We start from the raw sequence: 9612 nt of genomic DNA, 5'->3' as shown, positions 1-9612 counted from the left end.
AGAGAGAGAAAGAGAGAGAAGAGAGAGAAAGAGAGAGAGGAGAGAGAAAGAGAGAGAGAGGACCCGCCGGCCGCCGGCCATTTTCACGTTTTTCCGGCCTAGTTACTGTACACGCGCCGGCCAGCCAGATTGCCCACCTCATTTCCGGCAAAACCTCCAAATTTCACGGCGAACGGCCGCCGGACGCGCCCGGATCGGACGTCCGAAGTTTGGCGGCGATTTTTCCCCTCCACCGCCGGCCACCGCGAATCGGCACTATTCCGGCCGATATACAGTACACGCGCCATACACCCAGCATCCTCTCCTCAAGTCCGGCCTACCCACCAAAAATCACGGCCATCGGACCACCGACGCGCCGGGATCGGAGCGTTTTCCGGCGAGGGGTCGAAAATCTTCAAACGGTGATTTCTCCGCCGTCCGACCTCCGTTTTGCTCACCGTCGGTCCCGTTGGATTGCTCTCCTCACGATCTACAAATCTGCAAAATTTCACAGCAAACGGCCACCGTCGGAAATTACTGTTCCGGCGACGGTTGCCGGTGACGTGGCGGCCCGCCGGAAATTACTGTTCCGGCGAGTACCCGAAAATTCCGGCCAGCTCCAGTCCGCAGTGTTCGACCTCCTGAACCCAAATCCGACTTCCGTTTCCACCAATTCGCGACGGTTTGGGAGAATTGCGGAGCCGAAACCCGAAAAGCTTCCCGATAAAATTCCGACCCCGTCGGGTACGATCATCGGAAATTAAGACCGGATCTGTGATTAGCATCACTCGAGCTTCGATTCGGTATATGATTCGTAAATTTTAGTTATCGTTTGTGTTTTGACCCCCCGGGTACCGGGTATTATTTACCCGAATAAAATATTAATTTATTTGACTGTCTGTGAATTTTGTTCTAGGAGCACCGGTGAGTCGTAGAATTGATCCCGTAGTGGATCATGGGTTAATTGCGTGCTCCAGGTGAGTGACCCACCTTCAAATTAATTTTGGGGAATTTAATTGATGAATATATTATGTGTGAATTAAATATTATGTGCCAAATATTTATTGGATTTATTGTAGAATTATTTATGAATTTATTGGATTTAAGAAAATGCGAATTCTACAAATTTATGCCGTGTGGAATTATTTTATGGTTTTGAGGATTTTGAAATTGGTGTGGTTTTAATGGTAAATTGGGCACGATTTGATTTTCAAATATTTCAAGGAAAATATTTGGTTATGTTGGTGATTTCAATTTTTATGAAATATGCCCATAAAATATTATGGGATTTGATTATGATATTTCGAGAAATTATTTATGCTTGGAAAAATATGGATATTTGAATTGATGGATTTGGGAGTTGGTGGATTTGAAAATCATGGAATTTATGGTATGGATTATAAGGAAATTGTGGAGAATTTCCCGGTTCAAGCGGATGGATTATGCCCGCTATGCTTATGAAAAATGTGAAATTTGTTTTATGATTTAAATTTATGGATTTTATGATTTTTAGATGCACCGTGCACGTACTGGTGTTCTGATTATGTGATATGGTATATGTGATATGGTTAGTGTGCACACGGTTGTGATTAGCGCGCAGGTGGGTGTGATTAGCGCGCAGGTGATGTGATTAGCGCGCAGGTGGGTGTGAGTAGCGCGCGGTTGATATTATGAGGGTGTCCTGTGGATGCCATCGGAGAGGGCGGCCACCCCCCTTTGGCCGGGACACCAGGTTAGCAGCGGCGCTGTGGGACGCCACGCGACCGTATGCCGGTTTCTTTCTATAACCTCCTGTCTGGCGGTACCTTGGGACGCTGGGTACTGTTGGCGCCACTGGTATATAGTGGGTGCATCAACTGATTTTCAGAACTGTGTTTTAAAAATAAAATGTTTGGAAACCGTATTGGAATTAAAAATATAATTATTACTGTTCTGGTATTTATTTGATGTCTTGGTTTTCGGGGAATATGAATAAAGGGTTTTGTGACAATGTTTTAAAAGGGGAACTTTTCCAACTGAGAGAATTGTAAGGGTTTGAGAGAAATTATTATTTCCAAATAATTATTATTTATTATTACCGTGGTATTATATTGTATAGTAGTAGGGTCGCTCACTGAGATGATTAGCATCTCACACTCTTAAATTCCGTTCCTCTAGGTACCAGGTTGTCGGCGTTCACTCGGAGCGGACTTGATCTTCCTCGCTGTTTTAGTTCGGCAGTACCCTGTTATTCTTTTATTGCAGTTGTAATATTTCTTTCACTCTTGTTGTATTTATTTTGCACTGGATTACTGTATTTATTTTTTTTAAGTACTGCAATTTGTGGAACCAATTTGTAGTTTGTGGGAGGAATAAGGAGATATTTTTGAAGTGTGTTTTCAGTGCAGGTAAATTTGTGGTAAGTAAATCCCTTAGGGGAGGTGCTGCCGGATTTTCCGTTGGAAGGTTCGGTGGTATTTCCCTGGGATCAGGGCTGTCTAGGGTTCCGGAGGAGGAATTCTGGACGGGTCCTGACAATACATAATATGTATGACACAATCGAAATTGTGCAAATACATTATCGAGTGCAAGTAGTTGACTTCCATTCAATTTATGATCATTTTAGCAGGCATGACATGGTGGAACCTAGTAATTTTAGATAGCTAAAGAGAGAATACTCTAGAAATTTAGGCGCTTTAGTTGAATAAGAGATAAGTGATACCCATATATCAATCTTCATAAACACTAAGATCCTGGAAACAAAACATCCTGGAAATGAAGATCCTTATACAGAATAATTTTAGAATTTTGTGGGAACTAAATTGTCTTTCCCATCCAATTGAAATTATTTCTATTGATTTGTTACTGATGAACCACTATTGCCCTCATGGTTCCATGGACTACTATTGATTTGTGCAGAAGGACTCTACCAATGATTTCAACATGCTCAATTGTGCCACAATAAGTGAAAAAATCATAAACATCCTTTTCTGTTGCTTTTGGAGATAAGCTTGTAACTTCTGCAGATAACCACCTGGGTACATTGCTTTTTGAGACTTACAAAAAGTGGAATTGAGTGAACCAGAGAAAAGGAATTTAAAATAACAGGAAAAAATACAACCAAAAGCCAGATTATATAATTATATATAGCAAAATGTATCATACATTTAATGTTAACATTTCATGGTAACAAACAAAGGCACTGTTTAATCCTTTATCTTGAATGAAGAAGACCATGTTTTTGAGGAAGAAACAAAAAGGATATGGGAAATGTGATGAAAGATGTTATCATATAATTGGGATGACCTTGCTTTGTGTGACAATGCTCTTGTTAATTCCAGCCAGTTTAGTGACCGCTTGGAAGGCTCATATGTAGCATCTTTATTCAAAGTCTTAATAATCAAACCCTCACAACTGTATACTACGATCAATTAAGATTATAAATAGTGCAATAAATCAATAATAAAGTCTGTGGGAAAATAATAATGATTATACACTAAGATGCAACTAGCAGTGAAAAATTAATTACAAATATTCTAGACTAAATGTAATTCAGAGAAACTAATGCAAACAACATAAATTCGTCATTGGTGAAAAGAACTTTTACACAATTAGCATCACTTATGCTATCCAAATGCAGGATTACCATATTTACATAATTAAAATTGTTTCATCCAATACATCATGTTTGGAATATCCTTTTTTTTTTTTTTCCAATGCTCTAGGCCTAACCACCTGGACTTGGGGGTAAAAAGAAGAGCTCATTGCTATTTGGGTCATCATCAAGGGAACTAGAATAACTAATTTACTAAAAGCTAAAAAGTGAATACCTTGCATCAACAGCAGCATCAAGAAACTTCTATATCTCATCAATATCATTCGATGTTATTGTCGTAGCAAACTGAAAATATCCAGCTTCTTCCTCAAAAGACTCATAAAGACACTGCACAAGGCAAAAGATGATCTAGTTAGAATGCATCAAGTTTCACTAATTTTAGAATGCTATACAAACCCAGCAGACTAATACAATCAGCATGTAATTAGCAAATAAATATTCAAAAACATGCAATCCACAATGAGAAAATTAAATAAAATAACTTATGCGTGAAGTCCCACATCCTTTTAAAATCTTGAAGACTGAGTTGTAAGACGATTCTCTAGGCCCAAAGAGGACAATATCGCATGCGGGTGGTCTGGACTGTCACAGATGGTATCAGAGTCAGAGCCGGATAGATGTAACATCCCACATCGGTTAGAGAGGGGCACGAAGCGGTCTTTATAAGGCTGTGGATACCTCTCCCTTCAAGATGCGTTTTGACAAAACCTTGAGGCCGGGGGGAGAGAGGGAGTGAACCCTCGGCCAAAGAGGATAATATCTTGATGCGGGTGGTACTGGGCCGTGACAGTGGTATCAGAGCCAGACTCGGATCGGTGTGCCAGCAAGGACGCTGCGCCCCAAGGGGGGAGGATTGTAACATCCCACATCGGTTGGAGAGGGGCACGAAGTGGTCTTTATAAGGCTGTGGATACCTCTTCTTTCAAGACGCATTTTGACAAAACCTTGAGGCGAGGGGGGAGAGAGGGAGTGAACCTGGGCCAAAGAGGACAATATCTTGATGCGGGTGGTACTGGGCCGTGACAATCGGTATGCCAGCCAGGACGCTGGGCCTCAAGGGGGGAGGATTGTGAAGTCCCACATCGGTTGAAAAGGAGAACGAAACACTCCATATAAGTGGGTGTGGATACCTTTCCCTTGTGAGGCCTTTTAAACCTTGAGGGCTGAATTGTAAGAGGATTCACCAAGCCCAAAGAGAACAATATCGCATGCGGTTCTGGGCTGTCACATATGCTGGTACGTAGGTCTTGCAATCAATAATTTTTACTACAAATGTCCTATAGCTACGTTAATATTGATACTGAAGTAAAATAAGTGAACTTGTACGATACATTGATTGCCTTACATCTCGTTTCCAGCTGATTTGTCTACATGGCATGCTTTGGCCAATGTACATTTGGAATAGGAGTTCTAGTAGGTCTATAAAGATTTAGTCACTAGTTATGCACATATTATATGTTCATGTATGGGATGGGACATATATATATATATATATATATATATTAGAAGCAATATAATATATGGATTTAGATATTCATTAACCCTATTTAGATATTCCAGAGCCCCCACTCTCTTCAAGATCTGTTCAATTGTAAATATGTATATATATATATATATATATAATCTTTATAAAAGTGTGTATAATATGTTTTTAAATTCAAAAGATATTTTATCATGCAAAGAGGTTTGATCAAGAACGGCACTGTAAGTCTTGAAAAGTTATAGGTTTATTTTTGGATTTATTAAATGTTTGCAAGGCTTCTGTTAAACATATTTTTTGAGTACTTTTATGATGTTGATTTGTTTCTTTGTGATTATCAGTGATTATCTTTTTATATTTTTTCATGTATTCTATCCTTTCATCAGGATTTTCTAATTTACTAAGTAATTCTAAAATGATATCTTCATCTTCTGTAGAAGTGGTTAAGACACTAAGTGATTGATTACAGCAGGTATCTAGACAACAAGCATCTAAACATCCTAAAGTAATTTTAGGGGTATCTGTGTCACTAGTTGATTCAGTGTGAATACTTGATTCGTCAGAACTTGATTCAGCGTAAATATTGTTTTCACTATGTTCACTATCTGTGTTGTGTAGACCTAAGACATTGATTAAGTTTTGTTTTTGTTCTTCTGGTATTTCTAATTGTTTGATTGTTTGCTTAGCTTTGCAGTTATTAGCAAAATGACCAAATTTATGACATTTAAAACATTTAATTTTAGTATTATCTTTTGAATCTTTTTTATGTTTAGTTGATTTATAGAATTGATCAGGATTAGATTTATTGAACTTATGAGATTTATAATAAGGTTTAGAATGTGAATATTTATTATGTCTAAGAGTGTTTTTGTATGATTTGTTTTTGATTTTGTTTTGCCTAGAGGGTGCTATAGTAGATAGACCATATTGTTGACAAAAGTTTCCTAATTCGTATTTAGTTTTCTTTTTATCATTATTTAGTTGATTAGCTATTTTCATATCAGTGCACATTTTTAATCCTTCTTTTTTGATTATTGAGACTATATCTCCATAAGTTAATGAATCGTAGTCTATGTGACCACTATCATTACTTAAGACATTTCTGATTTTTCTAGCAAATAATTGGGGTAAACCATTAATAAATTTTTCTTTCCAAAAAGGTTGATTACTATCATCTCGCATCATGATTCCAGTGGTAAATGTTTGGACATACCATTCGAAATCACTAAGAGTAGGACAGTGTAAATTGGTTAATTGACTATGAATTCTTTCTGTGACAGCTGTAGGGGTTCCTATAAAATGTCTAATTATTGTAGCTAACAAGGTATTGACACCATCTGGGACACCTTAACCTATTGATTCATCAAATATGGGGAGTCCTTCTTCATCTAATTTGACGGCATGAATGATTTCTGATTTAGATTGATCTGTTAAATGTTTTTCCCACCAGTAGTGTAAAGTACCAGTAAAACCTGTGATTAGTAATTCAACAATTTCAGGTTGGGGAAGGTTTTGATTAGTAAAATAACTATTAGCAACCATGGACATGTGGTGTAATTTGGTTAATATTTCTTGTTCTTTTAAACCATATATATTCCATTCGTATAGTTTATCAGAACTAACAGAGAATTGATTTTTAGAGGTGGATTCTTGAAATTCGGGGGGTAATGGTTTGTTATTCCATTGTTTTAAATTATTAAATCTTGGTTTGTGATTTTTAAGTCTATTAATATGATTATCTAAGGAAGATTGATTTGATTCTGTATCAGAAGAAGATTTATTGTTGATGGTAGCTAGATTAGAAGAAGAGGCTTCATTTTTAGAAGTTTTTAATTGTAATTCTTTTAAGAGTTGACTCAGTTGATTAGTTTTAGTTGGAAGAGTTGGAACTTTTGTAATATCTGGAAATTTTATTAGTGGTTGAGTTTTAATTTCTTCTTTAGAGGATTTTTCAATTTTAGTTTCTATTTTGTCTAACTGTTTACCGATTGTAATTAGACTTTGATTGGTGTAATTATTTTGTTCAATGACTTTCCTAGTTTCATTAATTAAATCGTTATTTTCATTTGTGGAAGTTTTAAAGGGTGAAGCTATGACTTGATTATTTAAATGGGGAATGATTATTTTTTCAACTGGAGGATGACTAGACAGGACTGTGGATTTATCTGATTTAATCCATTTTTCTTTTGTTAAAGTTTTTAAATTGTTTAAGGGATAATAAAATTTTTCAAGAAAATCGAAAAATTTAATATCAAATTTGAGTTGCAACATTGTTTGTTTCCAAGTTTGCCAAATTTCTTCTTTTTGATCTTTAGTGTGTGATTGTCTATATTTGATTAGTTTGTCTTGATTTTTATCAGACATCATTTCTTGATTTAATTGTTTCCAGTGTGGTTTAAAGGGTGTATCTAATGTGTTTAATTGGGGATCTATAAAATCTGAAGCTGTAGGTGATTGTGTGGATTGGATTTCTTCATCACTGTAACGAGGTTGACTAACTTGTCCAGTGTGGTGAATTGATTTTAATCTAAGGTGTTTAAGTTCATTTTCTAATCTTAATTTGTGTAGTTGTTGTTCTAATTCTTGAATTTTAATTCTTTGTAAATCTTTTTCTATTTCATGATCTCTTCGAGATATACTATCAGAAGAGACTGACTCGATGATTGGGTGATTAAGGGATCTTTGGGATGAGGGTTCTCCTAAGGGTTGATTAGATCTAGGATTTCTATCAAAGGAGATTCGAACTGATCCATCATCAGATTGTGAGATGAACTCAGTGTTGGTTAATATATTTTGAATAGGTGTTGGACTTCGGACATCAGTTAATACCCAATCAGAGGGTAAATTAACATCTGACCATTTGATTAATTTAGGAATTTGAATATTTAAATCTTGATATTGACTCTGTATTAACATAGTATGACCTTTAGCATTATGTTGTTTAGCTTTAAAGTTCATATTAGTTCCTGAGACTTTGTAATGAATTCTGTAAATTAAGGCTAGGGGTTGACGACCTTCGTCGAAGTGATAACCCGAAGTTTTTAAATTAAGAGTTAAGACCTTTAATATGCATGGGTCTGTTAAACTGACTGGAAAATTGGGATAACAGTCAAAATGAACAGGACCATTACATAAACTGGTTTCTATAACTCCAAAGACACTTTGATTAAAAATTTTTAAAGCTAGCGTCTCTAAGACACAGTAGTATAGATGAATTGGTTCCTAACTTAGTTAAGGGTTTGATTCCTATTTGAACTAATCCTATATGCATGAATTTGTAACCATCTTTTATATGTTGATTGATGTTTGATTTAGTGAGTAATTGGCAGGTTTCATGATCTTTATTGATTGTGTAAACTTGTTCAACAGTTTTAATATGTGATCTGAAATAATTCTACTACATTCTAATCAAAGAGAGTTCTGTTTACATTTTAAAACATAAAGTTTGAATAATTTATGCACAATTCATGTTGGTAGAGGCATGAGCATCATGTATGTGTATTTGTGCCTCCATTTATGTAATACAATATATAAGTATGAGATGGAAATGTAAATCCAACTGATAGGTTGAATTTGGTTTAACACAATAGATAGTTGATTTGAAATACATACATCATCAACAAGCAATCCCTTGACAAAATGGCACCATAGATGTTGGTAATCAAAATTGTCAGTAAAAATTATTAGAACCTCTGGGGAGCAGATGTCAATGTAGCAATCCTACAAATGAGAAATTTTGTAAGCATAGATTCAAGATTCAATCAAAATAAGAAATGACATGCCCATGGAAAAAATATCCATGTCTATCATGCATACCAAGACCTTAACTCTCAAAGACACTTTGGTACATAAAGCCATAGTAAAAGGAAGGAAGCGAACAAAAAGGAAATTCTATCTTCCAATACCAGCATAGGACCTTCATCTGTCCCAACTCAATACAACATCCATTATTGTGTTCCAATGAACCCAAAAATATACCTTATAGGTCCACCAATCAAATAGGCTTTCAAGAACAGATGGTGATCTGTAGAATTATTGTTTATCACAAAGTACAGAACCAACCACATAAAAGCAATTAATAAGGCAATTTAGTTGAACAAGCATACCTTAAAATGAACTCATAGGTCTGATCCCCTGGCTTTGCAGGCTCATTAAGGTCATAAAAAACAACATTAATAATAAATTTTCCAAAACTAAAACCATGTTTAACTAATCTAACTTCTGTTTAGACACTAAAGAAAATCCCTAGCGAAAAGCCTTGTTTTAGACCAAAATTTAATATAATTAACTAAGAAAAATCAATATCTTTTGCTCAAAAATACGAATTTGATATTTCAAAAAATTAACTTCTCTCCTCCCTTTTCCAAGATTTTCTTGGCGGCCAACAAAATTCTATAAATCAACAACAACAATTAAAACAAAAAAAGAGGATGGAAAAATTACTTACTCACAGTTGGTAGGATTAGGCCCTCTTGAATACTTCACCTAAAAATTTATCATAAAAATATATATAGTCAAGAATTCAGAAAACTTGACAAAACTTAACTGCTAAAGTCTT

General features: G+C 35.8%; 1 long non-coding RNA gene across 1 annotated transcript; it reads right to left on the bottom strand.

The window, feature by feature from the left end:
- Positions 1 to 3677: 3677 nt before the first annotated feature.
- Positions 3678 to 9395, bottom strand: LOC132803060 (uncharacterized). Its single transcript, XR_009638177.1, has 3 exons — positions 9161 to 9395; positions 8667 to 8774; positions 3678 to 3901 (listed from the first exon to the last, which is right to left on the bottom strand). It is a non-coding gene; the product is annotated as an uncharacterized LOC132803060 (long non-coding RNA).
- Positions 9396 to 9612: the final 217 nt, after the last annotated feature.

Source organism: Ziziphus jujuba, chromosome 3, assembly GCF_031755915.1.
Source record: "Ziziphus jujuba cultivar Dongzao chromosome 3, ASM3175591v1".
Taxonomy (NCBI): domain Eukaryota; kingdom Viridiplantae; phylum Streptophyta; class Magnoliopsida; order Rosales; family Rhamnaceae; genus Ziziphus; species Ziziphus jujuba.
Note: the sequence above shows the minus strand (reverse complement) of the source record. Positions and strands in the feature narration are given on the sequence as shown.